Source organism: Dendrobates tinctorius, unplaced genomic scaffold (genome assembly GCF_039654945.1).
Source record: "Dendrobates tinctorius isolate UK_male_01 unplaced genomic scaffold, ASM3965494v1 ptg000029l, whole genome shotgun sequence".
NCBI lineage: Eukaryota > Metazoa > Chordata > Amphibia > Anura > Dendrobatidae > Dendrobates > Dendrobates tinctorius.
The window spans coordinates 22,178,134-22,200,073 of NW_027361697.1; positions in this window are offsets into that span (position 1 = coordinate 22,178,134).

A 21,940-nucleotide genomic window follows, 5' to 3' on the forward strand; every position below is an offset into this window, starting at 1 on the left:
CTTAAGAAAGAAGAATTGATGCTTTTGGCATTCAAATGGGCACTGTAGGTGTGTTTCCTGTCCTCCTCTCACTGCCGACTTTTATTCCCCATTGACTTACATTGGGTTTCGGGACGACCCCGACTTTTCCCTATAATCGGACGATCTTGCTCGACCCGACTTTTGGAAAAGTCGGGTTTCACGAAACGAAACGCGACCCTAAAAAACCAAAAGTCGCTCAACTCTATTAGTCACCCATTGTTGCACAGAACATTTACGGTGTGTACTGCTAGTCTGCAGGCAGAACCATGGAAAGACGATCCACCATTTGCATTCGTCAAGAAGCAATTACAGGTATACCATGCATCAGAGGCACGCTAAAGGCCTTTGTCTGTATCCTTATTGATCTCTTTTTCTATGCACTATTTTTGCATTCAAAAGATACTTTTCCTGATGAACACTATTCTCCAGGAAAAAAAAAATTAAATGAAAAGAGTCTTACTGCATCCATGACAAAATCCATAGCGGAATTTCACAATATTTAAAGGGAATCTGTCATCAATTTTTTTGTCTATCAGCTGCGGCCACCGGCATCAGGGGATTACCTACAGCATTCTGTAATGCTGTAGATAAGACCCCGATGTTACCTGAAAGAGAAGAAAAATGAGTTATACTCACCCAGGGGCGTTCCGGATCCAGTTCGAGTCCGGAGGGAGTCACGGTCCGGTCCGGCGCCTCCCGTCTTGCAGCGATGACATCCTCTTCATTCCTGGCTGTTGCGGCTCAGGCGCAGGCGCACTTCTCTGCCCTGTTGAGGGGAGAGCAGATTACTGCAGTGTGCAGGCGCCGGAACTCCCCTGGGTGAGTATAATTTAACTCTTTTTTCTTCTCTTTCAGGTAACATCGGGGGCTTAGCTACAGCATTACAGAATGCTGTAGCTAAGCCCCTGATGCCGGTGGCCGCAGCTGAATGGCAAAAAATTTGATGACAGATTCCCTTTAATGCTGTTTCCTGTTATGATTGAGCCCAGAAAATCAGAGAGGTTGGAAACTAGCGGATTGCAGACCCCTAATCCTGTCACACAACTAGCAGTAGCCGTGGAGTGTTCCTACGGTGATCCTAGACACCTCGTCACAGCCGGAGATCTTAATAAGCCTAAAGAGAGAAAAGAGAAAAACTGACTGCCCCAGAGCAGACCCCAAAGCAATAGGCAGCCCCCAACATATAATGACGGTGAAGCAAGATGAAAACACTAACACAGATAGAAAGATAGGTTGAGCAAACGATGGGGCCCAAGCTAAAAGGACAGGACAGAAAAGCTGCTGTCTGCAATCCGAGAAAACCCTGCTAATAATATTACCAACACAACTGATAAGCAAAAAGGACCCTGAAGTCACTAGACTTCAAACCCTATATCAGCACTCAGAATATTCTGAAAGCAGAGCAAAAGAGAACACTGATCAAGGAATAAGAATCCAGCACACCCCCGGCCAGGGAAGGCTGAACTCAAAAAAACAAGGTAAACAAAACCAAAACTAATAAGTTCAATAGCAGAGCAAAAACTTATCTTTGGGAAGCAGGAATCAGACTGGTCTCCAAGAATCCAGCATAGAAATCACTAGCAACTCAGAAGGGCGTCGGCTGCCTTATATCCAGTCTGAAGTTCCTGTTACCCATTCACAATCCTCCTGATCAGGTGTTTGGTTTCTTTCATCCAAATCAGCCTCACTACCTTCCTTCACCAGAAGAGGGAGATCCTCGGACACAAAAGGTGAATGAACAGATGAGCTCACAACAGTACCTCCCCCTTGAGGAGGGGGTCACCGAACCCTCATCCAAGCCACCAGGCCGATCAGGATGAGCCCAATGAAAAGCACGCACCGATCTTTCGGCATGAATATCAGAGGCAGAGACTCAGGAATTATCCTCCTGACCATAACCCTTCCACTTAACCAAATACTGGAGTCTCCGTCTAGCCAGACGGGAATCCAGTATCTTCTCTACCTCATATTCCATGTTACCTTCAACCAACACAGGGTCAGGAGGTGCCGCCATAGGAACCACTGGTTCAACAAACCTCTTCAACAAGGATTTATGAAACACATTATGAATCTTAAATGTGACAGGAAGAGCCAACCGAAAAGAGGCCTGATTAATAATCTCCAAAATCTTGTAAGCTCCAATAAATCTAGGTGTAAACTTTGGAGAAGCCACTTTCATAGAGATATTCTTTGATGACAACCAGACCATATCACCCACCTTAAACTGGGGAGCAATGGTCCTATGCCGGTTAGAAAACCGCTGGGCCTTTTCCTGGGAAAGAGACAACTTGTCCACCACTTGGTCCCAAATCTACTGTATTCTTTCCACCACAGTGTCAACCCCTGGACAGGCAGAAGACTCCACCTGCCCTGAAGAAAATCGAGGGTGAAACCCAAAGTTACAGAAAAAGGGTGACATCAAAGTGGCTGAACTAGCTCTCTTATTTAAAGCAAATTCGGCCAAGGGTAAAAATGAGACCCAATCATCCTGATCAGCAGATATAAAACATCTCAAATAAGCCTCCAAAGTCTGGTTTGTTCTCTCCGTCTTCCCATTGGTCTGAGGGTGAAATGCAGAGGAGAAGGACAACTGAATTCCCAACTTGGAACAAAAGGTCCTCCAGAATCTAGAGACAAACTGAACTCCTCTGTCCGATACAATGTTCTCAGGAATCCCGTGCAAGCAAACCACCTGTTGCAAAAACAAGGGCACCAACTCTGAGGAAGATGGCAACTTAGGGAGTGGTACAAGATGGACCATCTTAGAGAATCTATCACAAATCACCCAGATAACAGTCATCCTCTGAGAGACAGGCAGATCAGAAATAAAATCCATTGAAATATGGGTCCATGGCCTCCTGGGCACCGGCAAAGGCATCAACAACCCACTAGAACGAGAACAAGGCTTAGATCGGGAGCAAGTCCCACATGACTGCACAAAATTTCTGACATCACGAGACAAGGCAGGCCACCAAAAAGACCGACTCACCAAATCTCTAGTACCAAAAATACCTGGATGACCAGCCAATGCGGAGCAATGAACCTCAGACATCACTTCCCTCCTCCACTGGTCAGGAACATACAACCTACCACTGGGACAACGCTCAGGCTTATCCTCCTGAAACTTCTCCAGAGCATGTCTCAAATCAGGCGAGATGGCAGAAAGAACCACCCCCTCACCTAAGATGGTAGCAGGCTTGGTCACAATAGGAGAATCAGCCAAAAAACTCCTAGAGAGGGCATCAGCCTTAACGTTCTTAGTGCCCGGAAGAAAGGAGACCACAAAATCAAAACGTGTGAAAAACAAGGCCCACCTGGCCTGTCTCGGATTCAAGCGTTTAGCCGACTCAAGGTAGATCAAATTCTTGTGGTCAGTGAGGACCACAACTTGATGCCTAGCTCCCTCCAACCAATGTCTCCACTCCTCAAATGCCCACTTCATGGCCAACAGTTCTCGATTCCCCACATCATAGTTGCGTTCCGAAGGAGAGAACTTTCGGGAAAAGAAGGCACAGGGGTTCATTTTAGATGTTACAGTATCTTTTTGGGACAAAACAGCTCCTGCACCAGTCTCTGAAGCATCCACCTCCACCTGAAATGGAAGTGAGACATTGGGTTGTCGCAAAACCGGAGAAGAAGTGAACCTCCGCTTCAGCTCCTGAAAAGAAGAAATAGCCTCTGGATACCAATTCAGCAAATCAGCGCCCTTCTTAGTCAAATCAGTCAATGGTTTGGCAATAACAGAAAAATTGGCTATAAACTTCCGATAAAAATTAGCAAAACCCAAAAACTTCTGGAGAGCCTTCAAAGAAGTTGGCTGCACCCAATCATAAATGGCCTGTACCTTGGCCGGGTCCATTTCAATAGCTGACAGAGACAAAATAAATCCCAAAAATGAAATCCTCTGTACACCAAAAAGACATTTCGATCCTTTAACATACAGGGAGTTTTCCCTCAAAATTCGGAACACAGTCCGAACATGTTCCACATGAGAGTCCCAATCCCTGGAAAAGATCAAAATATCATCCAAATAGATGATCAGAAACTTATCCACAAAGTCCCGGAAAATATCATTCATGAAGCACTGGAAGACAGAAGGGGCGTTAGTGAGCCCAAAAGGCATCACCAGGTACTCAAAATGTCCCTCCGGAGTATTAAACGCTGTCTTCCATTCATCCCCATGCTTAATGCGAATAAGATTATATGCCCCCCTGAGGTCAAGCTTGGTAAACCACCAAGCACCTTCAACTCTAGAAAATAGGTCAGAAATCAGGGGTAACGGATACTGATATTTAACAGTAATTTTGTTAAGGGAGCGATAGTCAATACAGGGCCTTAATGAACCATCCTTCTTGGCCACAAAAAAAACCCCAGCACCCAAGGGTGAAGAGGATGGCCTAATATGACCCTTCTCCAACGACTCCTTAATATAAGAACGCATAGCCTCATGTTCGGGTACAGATAAATTAAAAAGTCGACCCTTGGGAAATTTACAACCCGGACTCAGCTCAATTGCACAGTCATAACTCCTATGAGGAGGCAGAGACGCAGACTTACTCTCACTAAGCACATCATAAAAATCAGCCAAATAGTCAGGAACCTCATGCGACTGGGAAGAGGTGGAGAAAACAGGAGTGTCACTAAGAGCACACTGACAACCCCAACTCACCACAGACAGAGATTTCCAATCCAAAACTGGATTATGGATTTGCAACCAGGGGAACCCCAGCACGATGGTATCATGCAAATTATGCAATTTTCTTGATGGTCTGGGGCGACCCGCATTACCACCTGGGTCCAAAACTGAGGTTTATACTTCGCCAAAGGAGTAGCCTCAATACCCCTCAAAGGAATAGGCATCCGCAGAGGTGTCATATGGAAACCACAACGTTTAGCAAAATCCAAATCCATTAGGTTCAAGGCCGCTCCTGAATCCACAAAGGCTTTAGCAGAAAATGTGGACAGGGAGCAGATCAGAGTAATTGCCAGAAGAAACTTAGGTTGTACACCACCTACAGCAAATGTGTGTGCAAAACGTTTCTCTCGTTTAGGGCAGACAGAAATAATATGAGAGGCATCTCCACAGAAAAAACACAGCTTATTACGCCTTCTATACTCCTGACGTTGCGCCCTAGACAAAACTCTATCATATTGCATAGGTTCAGACATTTGTTCAACAGGTGGCAGCATTTCCCGTGTAATTTTACATTCACGTAAACGCCGATCAACCTGAATGGCTAATGACATAGAATCGTCAAGACCAGCGGGGACAGGAAATCCCACCATAGTATCTTTTACGGTTTCTGACAAACCCTTCCGAAAGAGAGCTGCCAAGGCACCATCATTCCAAGTGGTGAGGACCGCCCACTTTTGGAATTTTTGACAGTACAGTTCTGCAGAATCTTGACCCTGGCTCAATGCCAACAGGGTCTTTTCAGCTTGATCAATCGCATTAGGTTCATCATACAACAACCCCAAGGCCTGAAAAAATGCGTCCACATTAGTTAGAATAGGATCATCTGGTACTAAAGAAAACGTCCAATCCTGGGGATCGCCGCGCAGCAAGGAGATGACAATTTTAACCTGCTGCGCAGAGCTCCCCGATGAGTTATGCTTCAAGGCAAGAAATAATTTACAATTATTCTTAAAATTCAAAAACTTAGACCCAAAAAACACATCAGGAGTGGGGATTTTTGGTTCAGCAGCGTGTGAATGAGCAAGATAGGTGGAAATTCCTCGCACTTCAGCAGCAAGCTGCTCCACACAATCAGACAATTGCTTAAACTCCATCAGAAAAAAAAAAATATTCCTCCTACGGCCTCAGAGAAAAAGAGGAAAAACTATACAAAAAAAAAAAATTCTGACACTTTTTTGTTTAACAATTCCTTCCTGCTTTTGAGTACCCTAGAATCTGCGGTTTGGCTGGTGATTCTGTTATGATTGAGTCACCGAGGAGGAAAAAACAAAACACAAGCTCAGCCCAGAAAATCAGAGAGGTTGGAAACTAGCGGATTGCAGACCCCTAATCCTATCACACAACTAGCAGTAGCCGTGGAGTGTTCCTACGGTGATCCTAGACACCTCGTCACAGCCGGAGATCTTAATAAGCCTAAAGAGAGAAAAGAGAAAAACTGACTGCCCCAGAGCAGACCCCAAAGCAATAGGCAGCCCCAAACATATAATGACGGTGAAGTAAGATGAAAACACTAACACAGATAGAAAGATAGGTTGAGCAAACGATGGGGCCCAAGCTAACTAAAAAGGACAGGACAGAAAAGCTGCTGTCTGCAATCCGAGAAAACCCTGCTAATAATATTACCAACACAACTGATAAGCAAAAAGGACCCTGAAGTCACTAGACTTCAAACCCTATATCAGCACTCAGAATATTCTGAAAGCAGAGCAAAAGAGAACACTGATCAAGGAATAAGAATCCAGCACACCCCCGGCCAGGGATGGCTGAACTCAAAAAAACAAGGTAAACAAAACCAAAACTAATAAGTTCAATAGCAGAGCAAAAACTTATCTTTGGGAAGCAGGAATCAGACTGGTCTCCAAGAATCCAGCAGAGAAATCACCAGCAACTCAGAAGGGCATCGGCTGCCTTATATCCAGTCTGAAGTTCCTGTTACCCAATCACAATCCACCTGATCAGGTGTTTGGTTTCTTTCATCCAAATCAGCCTCACTACCTTCCTTCACCAGAAGAGGGAGTTCCTCGGACACAAAAGGTGAATGAACAGATGAGCTCACAACAGTTTCCACTATCGTTTTCCATGCTTTTCCACTCCTATCATTTTATATATGGCTTTGTAAACCCAGGGTTCAAGCAATACATCATGAATATACATCTGGGATATTTCTACATGGATACACAGTATACAAGGAAAGGCTTGAATGTATAAATGTATGCCACTCTATAGCCATAAAGGTGCATACATCGTACATTGGATATGAAGCTGAAAAAGGTATACTTTTTTTGTGACCTATTAAAACTCAGGTCTATTACTGCATTTGTATTCCCTGAGGGGTGGCGGTGGGAGTGGATTTATGCTTAAGATAACTTTTTTTATTCAAATAATAGTGTTAGTTTCCTATATGTATATCACTGAAAAATATTGATAGCAAAATACCGTAGATGTTGGCTTTTACTGGATACACACACTCCAAAAAATATCAATAACACCCTAAATACTTACCGTATATATGATATTAAAAAATGCTGATTATGCATATTGATATATCTAGAGGATAAACCCATTGCTTGCTTCAGTAAACCATCAAGATATATAGGGAATTGCAGCATAATAGGTCCCATATAACCTGACCACAACTCTGGTGTAATAGAGATTACCTACAAAACAAATGCATTTTTATGTCTCATCACTACAGAATTATACTTCTGCAAGCACTTTGGATGCGCGTTAGCTACTGCATTTACCGTAAGTAAAACATAAGGGACATTTTTTTTTTTTATCCTCTATTTGATATCACAACCTAAAGGATTTCCTAAAAAATCTTTTTGCACTTAGTCATATATGTGACATGTACAGTATATGGTTCTAGATCTACAAGAACTATTTTTTTTTTTTAATTAAGAGCATGTATGTGGAGCTAAAATTTTTGCAATTGGGTTTCATTAAAAATCCTACACCGTGTGACTCTTACAGGTTTTTGTTTCCTTGCACATTCGACTTTGATGTGGTCTGTGGTCATAAATCAGAAAAAGAGACCATTAAAAAAAAAATTACAAACTCTCTCATCATTTAATCTGAATGACCTCCCTGGTGCATTTCTTCTTTTTTCTTCCTGCATTCACGTATTGTTTCCACGCTTGGGCATTGCAAAGGCCTCCGGCACTTGCGCAGTATGCTTTGCCAAACTGTGGGCAAAGCATATAATCGCTACTGCGCATGCGCTGGTATTTTTCCCTGCGTCTATGACCCGAAATGCGTAGAGCAAGACAGGGAGGGGGGGGAGCAGGTGAATAAGCCCCACCCATTGGACCAGACTGCAATTTACATACATCTGAACCGATATAAAAAAGGTATTTATGCATGAAAGGTGCGGGGTCAGGGGGACGCAAAAGAGAATCCTTATGTGACAAACAATTAAATGATATCATTATATGATATCTCAAAAAAGGGGTGACAGATTCCCTTTAAATGCATTCATTTAAGTCAAAAGATAAAAATGGAGACGCCCTTTAGTATTTGCTGCACAACAGTGCCCTCAGCTACTGTTGTAAAGGAATTAATAAACTTGGGGTACTGACCTTTGGGACCCTTACGATCCTGAGAATGCAGAAGCAGCTTCACTGATTTGGCTGACATTGCAGTGAAAAGTAGGGAAAACAGCGACAAACAAGCGCTCCTGCCCTTTCCTTCTAATGCTCGTGGGTGGGCTCAAGGTCAGACCTCCATTAATCATAAAGTGATGTTCTTGCCATATACCATCACTGTACTAGATAGCAATAGCCCTTACAGTATTGTTTTTATCTTAAAACCTCTTTTTTATGGAAGATATTTTAGTTGAACAACACGCAAGTCAAAAACTAAATGCAGCAGAAAATCCAAAGAAAAAAATCTGATTTTGTGAACCTGTAAATTACAGAATTCAAATAGGTCAAGCACATTGAGGTGAATTATACTATTAATAATGGCTTACTTTGTGAATTTATTAATGTATTTATTCCAGTCTGATGTCAACGTTCCCATATATTAAATATTACAATCCTAGGATGCGGGCTCATAACACCTTCCCATTCTTCTTAAGAATTGTCAGTCCATTGACAATTCATTCTGCTATTAAGTAGAAACTTGTATAAAACTTTAATATTTTTTTTAATATTTTACAAAATTTCTGAGTGATCATGAGACAAATGAAGCAGTGAGTAGCTGATAGGCTGGTCTATTTGATAGATACAGTTGTGGCCAAAAGTATTGACACCCCTGCAATTCTGTCAGATAATACTCAGTTTCTTCCTGAAAATGATTGCAAACACAAATTCTTTGGTATTATTATCTTCATTTAATTTGTCTTAAATGAAAAAATACAAAAAGAATTGTCCTAAAGCCAAATTGGATATAATTCCACACCAAACATAAAAAAGAGGGTGGACAAAAGTATTGGCACTGTTCGAAAAATCATGTGATGCTTCTCTAACTTGTGTAATTAACAGCACCTGTAACTTACCTGTGGCACCTAACAGGTGTTGGCAATAACTAAATCACACTTGCAGCCAGTTGACTTGGATTAAAGTTGACTCAACCTCTGTCCTGTGTCCTTGTGTGTACCACATTGAGCATGGAGAAAAGAAAGATGACCACAGAACTGTCTGAGGACTTGAGAAACCAAATTGTGAGGAAGCATGAGCAATCTCAAGGCTACAAGTCCATCTCCAAAGACCTGAATGTTCCTGTGTCTACCGTGCGCAGTGTCATCAAGAAGGTTAAAGCCCATGGCACTGTGGCTAACCTCCCAAGATGTGGACGGAAAAGAAAAATTGACAAGAGATTTCAACGCAAGATTGTGCGGATGTTGGATATAGAACCTCAACTAACATCCAAACAAGTTCAAGCTGCCCTGCAGTCCGAGGGTACAACAGTGTCAACCCGTACTATCCGTCGGCGTCTGAATGAAAAGGGACTGTATGGTAGGAGACCCAGGAAGACCCCACTTCTTACCCCGAGACATAAAAAAGCCAGGCTGCAGTTTGCCAAAACTTACCTGAAAAAGCCTAAAACGTTTTGGAAGAATGTTCTCTGGTCAGATGAGACAAAAGTAGAGCTTTTTGGGCAAAGGCATCAACATAGAGTTTACAGGAGAAAAAAAGAGGCATTCAAAGAAAAGAACACAGTCCCTACAGTCAAACATGGCGGAGGTTCCCTGATGTTTTGGGGTTGCTTTACTGCCTCTGGCACTGGACTGCTTGACCGTGTGCATGGCATATGAAGTCTGAAGACTACCAACAAATTTTGCAGCATAATGTAGGGCCCAGTGTGAGAAAGCTGGGTCTCCCTCAGAGGTAATGGGTCTTCCAGCAGGACAATGACCCAAAACACACTTCAAAAAGCACTAGAAAATGGTTTGAGAGAAAGCACTGGAGACTTCTAAGGTGGCCAACAATGAGTCCAGACCTGAATCCCATAGAACACCTGTGGAGAGATCTAAAAATGGCAGTTTGGAGAAGGCACCCTTCAAATATCAGGGACCTGGAGCAGTTTGCCAAAGAAGAATGGTCTAAAATTCCAGCAGAGCATTGTAAGAAACTCATTGATGGTTATCGGAAGCGGTTGGTCACAGTTATTTTGGATAAAGGTTGTGCAACCAAGTATTAGGCTGAGGGTGTCAATACTTTTGTCTGGCCCATTTTTGGCGTTTTGTGTGAAATGATCAATATTTTGCTTTTTGCTTTATTCTCTTTTGTGTTTCTTCATTTAAGACAAATTAAATGAAGATAATAATACCAAAGAATTTGTGTTTGCAATCATTTTCAGGAAGAAACTGAGTATTATCTGACAGAATTTCAGGGGTGTCAATACTTTTGGCCGCAACTGTACCTGGTAGGTTCTTATCTTCCCAGTGTTCTACAACCTTTCTTTCTCCTTCTTTCATCCTGTGTTCTCCAACCTTTCTTCCTCAATGTTCTCCAACCTTTCTTCCTCCTTTCCTCCTCAGTGTTCGCCAACCTTTCTTACCTTGAAAGACAGCTGTGAGCCACATTCTAATATAGAAGCAACATGGGGACGGGGTTGGTAATAATGTCACAGGGCAGTAGTGGGAAAACAGGAGATGTGGAACCTGGGCCCCTGAACTGCACCTCAGGCTAAGGAGGTGCCCTGACTTTCCTTAACTTGGGGGTACACTTGATGGTAGTGAGGCCCAAGTCTCCGACCTGTGACATTATTACCAACCCCCTCCCCAGGATGTGAGACAGGGAAAAAAAGTGTACTGCACCAATAAAACAAAAGCAAAGACAAAACAGACACCACAGGGTTAAAGCAACTAAAAACCAAAACTTAGCTTTATCTGCTGCCAATGCTCCAAGCATCAGAGTAAGGCACCTGATGAGCATCCAGCAGCATCACCATTGCTCCAAATAAGCTGAACCCCCTCTCCACCAGGTAGGTCCAGTCTTCACCAAGGTTGGTTAGCAAATGACCAGTATTACCAACAGTGAGTGCAGCACCTGATGACCCTTTATAGGAAGGAGGGAGTGGTCACACCTGCTGACTGATTAAACATGTAGTAACACCAGCGGCCACCGGGGGGGAAAACCCAGCAGCAGACTCACCAAACTTGTAGTAACACCAGCGGCCATGGGGGCAAAAACCCATATTAACCCCCGAGGGCCAGAAAGGAAAAAGGTTTATATAAGAGAGTCCAGACTCTGACACAGATCCAAAAATGGATTGTGACACAGCACATATCATGTAGCCCAGAAGGACAAAACTAATTTCCAGGATTAGAAAAAGAGGTCTTTTATTTTTTTCCCCAAAAACATACACACACCCAATGGACTAAAGCAGGGGCCACATGAGAGACCGTATACAAAAAAAGGTTGACCTCTAAAGCATGTCAATGTGAAATATATGAAATATGAATATCAATATGGCTTTTTAATATTATTTAATATTAGGAAAAAATGAGACGCTTTGCACATAAATTGGCCTAATCATGCCTGCCTGTCAACCAACTTCAACGTGGTCTCAAGTAGCTGATGGATCCCTATCCATGTGAATACCTCTCGTAGGCTGAAGTCTGAATTCCTGGGTGAATGTGGACACCGCTCTCAGTGAAGCTTGCCTTTATGGGTAGGTAGGAACCTGCTGTAATTAAAATCACCACATGGTGAAGGGCGGAGTGCTCGGTCAGTAAGCTAACATACAAATAACAAAAGACATTGGTTGATGCTATTCATATTTCATATATTTCACATTGACATGTTTTAGCACGATAGAGTGCAACTTTTTTTGTATATTGTATATGGAGATAGCTGCTCCTGGTATGAAACTATTTACACTATGGATGTGCCAGTCAGTCTTTTGTTATTTACATGAGAAACCATGACTGTTGTAGAGGGACAATCTTAATTTTCTTAATTACTATTTTAAATTAATTTTTAACACTTAATATTGAGCAGCAGAAAGTATGCTGACTAGCTGCTGTTACTAATTCATGTTATCATGTTATCGGCCTAGCCGATCGCTGCGCTCTGCAAACGACTTTCGACTAACCTCTGCACTAATCCGTACCTCCCACTCCCGACTCCAAGACTTCTCCCGTGCTGCTCCTATCCTCTGGAATGCTCTACCCCAAGAAATTAGGACTAACCACAATTTGCATAGTTTTAGGCGCTCCCTCAAAGCACATTTGTTCAGAGTGGCTTATCACGTTCACTAATCAAAGTCATTCTATGTGTATGACTTTGTGTGCATGAGTAGCCCATTCACTATCTCCATCCATCCTTCACTCCCTCAAGATGGCTGGACCTTCATTGTAAATATACAATTGTAAATACACACCTGTACTCTGTATCTCCCTCACCTCATTGTAGATTGTTAGCTCTCACGAGCAGGGTCGTCTTATTTTGCTTTAATTATTGTATTGTTAACGTTGTTACATATGACTTGTGTTTTGAAACTGTTAAACTGTAAAGCGCTGCGGAATATGTTTGTGCTATATAAATAAAGATTATTATTTTTATTATTATGTTATGATAAGCCTTATTGTAACATGTATTCTTACCAATAGCATCTAATCAAACCCATAGAATTTACTTTTTTAAATGTTTATCAAAAGCAGTAAATCATCATACTGCTCCTATTATATATTGTAAATATATGTATAATAGGTATAGATGTACCTAAAACACCCTCCCTCAACACAGTATGATACCCCCACTGCCCCAACACATAGTATGATGCCCCCTCTCCACACGTAGTATGATGTCCTTACACAAGTATAATATTCCCAAAAAAAACCCACAAACTATGATGATGATGATGGCCCCTACAGTTTCCTGATAAAAAAAATTACTCACCTAACCCAGTTTCCCTAATATACCGCTCCAATCTGTGCAGTGTGTGGACTGAAGTTCAGTGCAGGAGGCAAAATCTAGTGGTGTAATCATGTTTGTTTTACTGAGAGTTAGTCAACCAGGTTGAATGGCGGAAGAGGGAGTCAACGGCTACCTGTTCCACCATTATATTCAATGGTATCTGCAATTTGTCCCTGTCTGACTGTGGAGGTTGACACCCTAAAATGATGCAATGCCGCCCCAACTCAAAGTCAGCTGACCCCGAGTGTGTCATGATCCAGGTTGGATGATGACAGTTAAAAGCACATATAACCTTTTTTTCCTTAAGCTGTGTGCTTAGGTTTGGTTTTGCCCCCCGGTGGCCATTAGGATTATTACACAGTGGTGTTTTTTGTTCTAGTTTGCCCCCAGTGGTGGTTAGCGTTATTACACGGGAATCACTAACAGGTGTGATTCCTCTGGCTTATCTATAAAGGTGTGTCATGTGCTCTCACTGGTGTTGGTGATAGTGTTCATTTCCAACCATCCTTGGTGGAGAAAGGAGCTAGAGAGAGTTCCTTGCAGCACTGTCAGAGTCCTGGTGTGGAAGGAGTCAGAGGGGATTTCCTTGCAGCTCTGACAGAGCTTGGTGGCAGCTATTCAGGAGGAAGGCTGCATTCTGGTAGTGGACTCTGTGTTAGGAGTGGCAGAAGGCACTAAATAAAAAATATAAATAAAGTGCCTTCGCCACTCGGGGTCCACCATGCGGTAGGTGTAGAACCGCTGCTAGAGGGTAGCAGAGCCCTATGGCAGAAATGTGCACAGGGTTCAATATCACCCAGGTGCAACAAGCAGTCTCTGTTGTAGGCACAGAGCTGCTATAACCAATAATGAATAAAGTAACGCTGAGCCTGTTAGCAGCACAGAGACTCAGCGGCACACACACGATAGTTGGTCACTGGAGTAATTAAATATACAGGCACTATCTCCGAAGGACCTACCGTAGTACTTGTGTGCGAAGCGTCGCAACCGCGGACGCACTAATAGGCTGCAACTGCAGCGCGGCGAAGAAGATGCCGCAGAGAGGCGTCGCAGAGAGGCACCGCTAACAACGCAGGCGCTAGCAGGTGTTGCTGTGGAGCAAGGCGTTCTGGCACTGGCGCAATTACTGGCTAAAGGACATTCCCTCACACATGCGTATTATCAGAGGGTAGGGGTTTCCAATGAGTCATTCACCAGATCGTGCATCCATCAACAAACACACAGCAGAAAGTAAGACTATACTAGCGCATGGCGGAACAGCCATGCGCACTTTTTATAGCGAACGGGACCTTCCGGAAGTCTCCAGAACCCTGAGCAGAACCAATGGAATCAGGAGCAGGACCTGAGCACCTGACTCCTGAACTCCAATGGGAGATCGTCCCAGGAGCATGCTCAGAGAACGGAATGAAGGACTTAGCCTCTGGAGAGAGTTGCTGCAAAGCAATCTCCTCTGCAATCTCTTCTGCAGTGGACAAAGAGCAGGAGACTGCAGAATGTGAGGGTCTAGATTCCTGCATAGTCATGGCAGAAATCTGACTCTTAACACTCTGTTGCTGGGAGCAAGAGCAACAGAGCAAAGCTAAGTGGTGTTTCCCTGTTTGTGTCTTTCCTTTATGTGTGTTTCAGTGCAGTGGTGGGATTAGCCTCTGCACCGGCCATTTCACTAGAAAGGGGTAGGTGCAGGGCGAGCTAGGGTTTAAAGGTATCCAGATCGGCGCCCGGTGCGGAACCGGCCTAGGGATCGGTAGGAGTGTAGAGACACTGACTCAGGGGAGTGCAGGAGGTCTCCACATCCCCATTCCCTATCGCAGGGCCCACCATTGTAATTGTTTCCCTGGTGTTTCCCCTTATTTAAACTCGCCCTGCTGGAGGCGGTGTATCCGGTTTCACGTGTATTTCTGAAATTCGCCTGCTGGAGGCGGTGTATCCGGCTGCACGTCTTATTTAAATTCGCCCTACTGGAGGCGGTGTATCCAGGGTCGCGTGTGTCATATAAATTCGCCCTGCTGGAGGCGGTGTGTCCAGTCACATGTTGACCATTACAGAGTGCCTTTAACTGCACCCTCAACTAAACACAGGGTGTAACACAAAACAACAACAACATGATATAGTGCACACAGACAGAGGGTTAAATACAGGGCTTAGGACGAGTCATACAAGAAGGATGGAAGAAAAAGAAAGAAACCAAAAAGACCTTTGGTATACGTGGAAACCCCCAGACCCTAAATGTAACAAAATAGTAAGAGTGCTGGGAAGCTGAACACTCAGCCAATCCGCAGAAGCAATAGAAAAAACCTCAGCAAAATAATAATAGTCCTTGACTGAGGAGCTGGGACTTCAAACATCCATCTAAATTGAAATATAGCCAGCAAAGACTGCATGTGCCAGGAGTGTGTAAATAGTCTCCCTAAGATGTGATAGAACAGACAATGAATTGAGAACACCTGCACAGAAGCAAAGCAAAAGAAAGTAACTGAATTTGCAGAATGGGCAAAACAAAAATTGGAACAGAACCCTCAGTGTACACAGAACATTATGTTCAGTGATGAGGCAAACTTTTTTAAAGTTACGTTGAAACCAAGCACACCATTGTTTTTCTTGTGAAATTCTAAATAATTTTGAGGTCTAAGGGGTAAGGTTTCTTCTTGTGGAGAGTGACATGCCAGCTCTGGCTTGTCAAGGTAAGGAATCTTATTCGCCGTGCAATTCTCCTCTGAGAAATTTAATATGCAAATTGTCTCTTCAGAGAGAGAAAGAGGACTTGAACTCTATAGCACCACCTGTTGGTAGTAGCGATCCTACAAGTCACAATCGACCTTTTAAGCCTCCTTACCTTGACAAGCCAGAGCTGGTTTGCCACTCTCCACAAGGAGAAACCTTACCCCTTAGACCTCAGTCCAGAGCCTCTCGCCTAGCCAAATCAGTTCTGATACTTTGCACTGACGAGCGCCAATAGCCCGAAACACCGTGTCTGCAAATTGAGGTCCTGATTTGGGTTTTATCCTAAGTCATATTACAAGACTCGTTAAAGGATCGATTGTGACTTGTAGGATCTCTACTACCAACAGGTGGCGCTATAGAGTTCAAGTCCTCTTTCTCTCTATGAATAGGCAATTTGCATATTAAATAATTTTGATGTGTCACATGACCCTCTTTGTTAGAGTGTTAGCGACTCCTGGAGTGGACCCTCTGGGTCGCGGCACCAACCCTCCCAGGGCGAGCTAGCCTAGTGAGGACCACCCCCTATACAGGGAGTGTCAGGAGCAAGCCCCAGGGGATACGATACCACGACTGCTGGCACCAGGCGGCCGGCTCACAGGAGATACGAGACTGTGTGACTGGAGGGTGCAGGATACTAGGGAACACAGGAGAGTACACGGGAGTGCGCTGAGTACAGGGTAGAGCTAGACGGGTACACGTGGGCACATAAGGCGTGTAGCAAGTAACAGAACACAGGAATAGAGTGAATGCCAGGAGGCACGGCGGAGCAAGAAACAAGGGACAGGATACGAGAGGATGTGCCAGGAGGCACAACTGAGCATGAAGCAACAAGGGTTCAGAGCAAGTGCTAGGAGCACCACAGAATAGCAGACAGAGCGGAGGACCTGAGAACAGCGCACAGCCAGGCTGGGACACAGCTGACCCAGCCAGGAAGCACAACAATAATCAGGCACCTCCCCTAGGGGGAGGTCGTCTGATATAGCACATGATTACTACTGGTTCCGGGTCAGGACCTAGCCAGAAAGCACATGACCACTAGTGGTTCCGGGTCAGGTCCTCCAATACCATAGAGAGGACCGAGCCCTATACAGCACTGACAGGAGCGCGCAAGCGCAAACGTGACATGGAGGAGGAGACCCAGGGACGAGAGCTGCGCGTGCGCACCCGACGGGGACCCCTGAGGGACCGCCGTACCGGAGGGAGTGACGTCGGGGCCGAAGCCCCGCCTCCTGGTGAGCGCGGCATAACAGTACCCCCTCCTTTAATCCCCCTCTCTCTAGAACTGGAAAATAGCACCTTGACACTAGGAGCGGGATCCAGACACTTCCTAACTGCATGAGGACCAATGAGATCCAGAGTCTCAATACGAGAAAATTTGGTCTCCTGCCATACCCTGGAGAACTCCACGGACAGAGAGTCGGAGGCCGGTATCCCCGAGACAGGTCGAACCGGCAGAGGCACACTGACATGCTTGGAGGCCGAAGCGGTGGTGCAGTCATTGGAAGTCAATTCATCCTTAGGAGGCGAGCTGTCGGAGGATGGTTGCTTGGGAAGTCTCTTCTTGGCACACGATGGGCAAGCAGCCACGAAGTCTTTGACGTCCTGAGCAATAGACGGCCACCAGTAATCGTGGGATAAACGGGAGAGTGTCCTCTTGGCACCAACATGTCCGGCAGCCGGAGAAGAATGTCCCCAGGATAACACACCTTTACGGTTACCTTTAGACACAAAGGTCTCCCCTGGACGCTGGGGCGTCAACTTGACAGAAGCCACGGTAATTACCTTGGGACGGTCACTTGCCGGAGGTGGAGACTGACTCTCAGCCCCCCTGTTGATAATGTCACAAGTCACAGACCGGTTGCTTGAAGGATGTGGAGACTGACTCTCAGCCTCCTTCTTGACAATGTCACAAGTCACAGACGGGTTGCTTGACGGATGTGGAGACTGACTCTCAGCCTCCTTCTCGACAATGTCCCAAGTCACAGACGGGATGCTTGACGGATGTGGAGACTGACTCTCAGCCTCCTTCTCGACAATGTCACAAGTCACAGACGGGATGCTTGCCGGATGTGGAGACTGACTCTCAGCCTCCTTCTCGACAATGTCACAAGTCACAGACGGGATGGTGGACGGCAGACCTATAGCCGTCGAAGACGAGCAAGCAGGGTTCTTCGGATGAATGAACAGCAGGCAACTCTTTTGACAGGACTGTCCCCAACGGAGTATATCACCAGATTGCCAGTCCAGGGTCGGCCCATGAATACGTAACCAAGGAAGACCAAGAAGAAGAGTATGAGGCGAAGTCGGCAATACGTAGAAGGAGATCCGCTCCCGATGACATGTGCCAATCAGCAGCTCAACTTCCTCAGTGACCTGGTTAACGGTGTCCTGCAAGGGCTTATAATCGACCGGAACTACTGACCTAGGAGACTCCAGGGATCTGACAGGGATGCGAAACTTCTTAACTGCCTCGAGACTAATAAAGTTACCCACTGCGCCAGAGTCCACAATAGCTTTCACAGTAAAAGTCTCGAAACCAAAATTCAGGGAGACAGGCACGGTCAGGGGTAGAGAGGAATCACATACACTTGAGGACACCTCACTTAACAGTCCCAGGCGGAGAGACTTCCCCGGTCTCTTGGGACATGAGCGTAGAAAGTGGGAGGCATCCCCACAATAGAAACAGAGTCCTTGTGCCTGCCTTTTCACACGACGCCGTTGAGCTATCTGGAGGCGATCCACCTGCATTGGCTCAGGTACCGGATCTGCCGCAGATAACTCGGGTAACGGATGAGAAAAACTGCGAGTGGACGAAGAGAGGCGAGAGGACCATCTCTCTCTGGCTGACTCGCGGGTGCGCTCCTGGAAGCGCAAATCAATGCGAGTCGCGAGAGAGATAAGATCCTCCAAATTGGTAGGTGTATCTCGGCCCGCCAGTTCGTCTTTGATCCGACCGGACAGACCACGCCAAAAGGCCCCTACGAGGGCATCATTATTCCAACCTAGCTCAGAGGACAAAGTGCGAAAACATATCGCGTATTGTCCAACCGATAGAGAACCTTGACGAAGATTAAAGAGGGACTCGGTGGTGGAAGCAAGGCGACCCGGCTCGTCGAACACCTTACGGAAAGTGTCCAAAAAGATGGAAAGCTGAGCGACGAGCGGGTCATCACTCTCCCAAAGGGGATTCACCCACGCAAGCGCCTTACCCTCTAAGTGAGAAACAATAAATGCTATTTTAGCACGATCGGTGGGGTAATGCTGCGGCAAAAACTCCGAATGCAAACGACACTGGTTCAGGAATCCGCGACACAACACAGGGTCACCACTATACCGGGGTGGCTTACATAGGCGCGGAAGCGAGTGTGGAAGCATGGCCTGGGCAGATTGTATGGAAACGAGCCGATTATCTACCGACGCTATATAGTTGAGAATCTGAGCCTGGGAGTCGCGTTGCTGCGCAAGTTCCTGCGCAAGTTCCTGCTGGAGACTAGCCAACTGGGCAGCATTCCCAGGCTCAGAGGACTGAGAGGCAGATAAACCGGACTCCATGGACTTGAGAAATGCCATAATCCTAATCTGGTTTTCCCGGAGGAACGTCAGCTCCTTTTGGACGGAAGCCGCAGTACCAGCGGGGTCCATGGCCTGATTATACTGTTAGAGAGTGTTAGCGACTCCTGGAGTGGACCCTCTGGGTCGCGGCACCAACCCTCCCAGGGCGAGCTAGCCTAGTGAGGACCACCCCCTATACAGGGAGTGTCAGGAGCAAGCCCCAGGGGATACGATACCACGACTGCTGGCACCAGGCGGCCGGCTCACAGGAGATACGAGACTGTGTGACTGGAGGGTGCAGGATACTAGGGAACACAGGAGAGTACACGGGAGTGCGCTGAGTACAGGGTAGAGCTAGACGGGTACACGTGGGCACATAAGGCGTGTAGCAAGTAACAGAACACAGGAATAGAGTGAATGCCAGGAGGCACGGCGGAGCAAGAAACAAGGGACAGGATACGAGAGGATGTGCCAGGAGGCACAACTGAGCATGAAGCAACAAGGGTTCAGAGCAAGTGCTAGGAGCACCACAGAATAGCAGACAGAGCAGAGGACCTGAGAACAGCGCACAGCCAGGCTGGGACACAGCTGACCCAGCCAGGAAGCACAACAATAATCAGGCACCTCCCCTAGGGGGAGGTCGTCTGATATAGCACATGACTACTACTGGTTCCGGGTCAGGACCTAGCCAGAAAGCACATGACCATTAGTGGTTCCGGGTCAGGTCCTCCAATACCATAGAGAGGACCGAGCCCTATACAGCACTGACAGGAGCGCGCAAGCGCAAACGTGACATGGAGGAGGAGACCCAGGGACGAGAGCTGCGCGTGCGCACCCGACGGGGACCCCTGAGGGACCGCCGTACCGGAGGGAGTGACGTCGGGGCCGAAGCCCCGCCTCCTGGTGAGCGCGGCATAACACTCTTCCCATTGGAAAAAATAAAGTTGGATCCAAAATGGCCAACTTCAAAATGGCCACCACTCATCTTGAAAAGTTTTCTCTCTCCAATATACTAATGTGCCAGAAAGAATATATCACCAACCATTCCCATTTTATTTAGGTGTATCCATATGCATGGCACATCCTGTATATTAAATTTAACAATACTGAGAATGGAGAAAATAACCAGGACACGGTGACAGGAGAAAAGGAGCAGCACAAGTAAGTAACATGGGATACGGCAGCATGAGACCGAAGTAAGAAGAGAAGGCAGCCACTGAGCAGAGTTAGGGTGATATCACAAGCAAGGCGGAGTAGGAAGCCAAAACGAATTAGAGTTTTCTCTTGGTTCATCCTCCTTCACTGCATTTTTTCGACTCAAAAGCCAAAATGTGCACTAAGAGCACATATTAGAGTGGAGCTGTCACCAGGTCAAAAGTGACCAGTTTTTGCTCATCTTTCTTTCCAGCTGTCCCCCTGAGTATTTAGCTTTTTGCTTTTTAAAAACCCATCAGACGGTTGCAGAGATATGGACATTATTAATTGCTAGTTTCTATGGTCTTTACCAATAGGGTGTGGCTCATAGAATAATAATGCAGAGCAGCCTAAAGACATGCCGTCCAGTGAATACTGCAAGTAACGCCTCCTTGCTAAAGACCATAAAAATTAGCACTAAATAAAAGAGCCCGTATCTCTGCAACCGAATGCTTAACTGGTGACCTACCATTTTTATCCTCCTTTCTTGCACACTGTGAGCCCATGTACCAAACTTCTCTTGTGCTGCACCAATTCTGTCAAATTTCCTTCACTACTAGGTCTCATGTACATGTGACTGATTTTCTCAGAAAAGAAAATTGATCTGAATTTCAATAGTGTATTTGATCAAAATGTCATCAGAGTTTCATCAGATTTTCTTTGATGAGAAAAAATTATTTCTCTACATTCTCCTTTCAGTCCATAAAAACGTCCGAGTGCTGTCTAATTTTTTTCACGGACCCATATTATTATTATTATTATGCATTTATATAGCGCCATTTATTCCATGACGCTTTACATGTGAAAAGGGGAAATATAGACAAGTATAGTAAACATGTGTAAGACAAGGGACACACAAGTACATAAGGAGAGGGGACCCTGCCCGCGAGGGCTCACAGTCTACCGGGATGGGTGAGGATACAGTAGGAGAGGGTAGAGTAGGTCATGCTGTGGTTCAGTAGACCGAGGATCATTGCAGGCTGTAGGCTTGTCGGAACAGGTGGGTCTTCAGGTTCTTCTTGAAGGTTTCCTTTGATGGTGAGAGTCTGATGTGTTGCGGCAGGGAGTTCCAGAGTATGGGGGAAGCACGGGAGAAGTCTTGTATGCGGTTGTGGGAAGAAGAGATAAGGGGGGAGTAGAGAAGGAGATCTTGAGATGATCGAAGGTTGCGTGCGGGTAGGTATCTAGAGACCATGTCACAGATGTATGGAGGAGACAGGTTGTGGATGGCTTTGTATGTCATGGTTAGGGTTTTGAATTGGAGCCTCTGGGCGACAGGAAGCCAGTGAAGGGCCTGGCATAGGGGGGAGGCTGGGGAATAGCGGGGAGACAGGTGGATTAGTCGGGGAGCAGAGTGTAGGATGGACTGGAGTGGAGCCAGAGTGCTAGA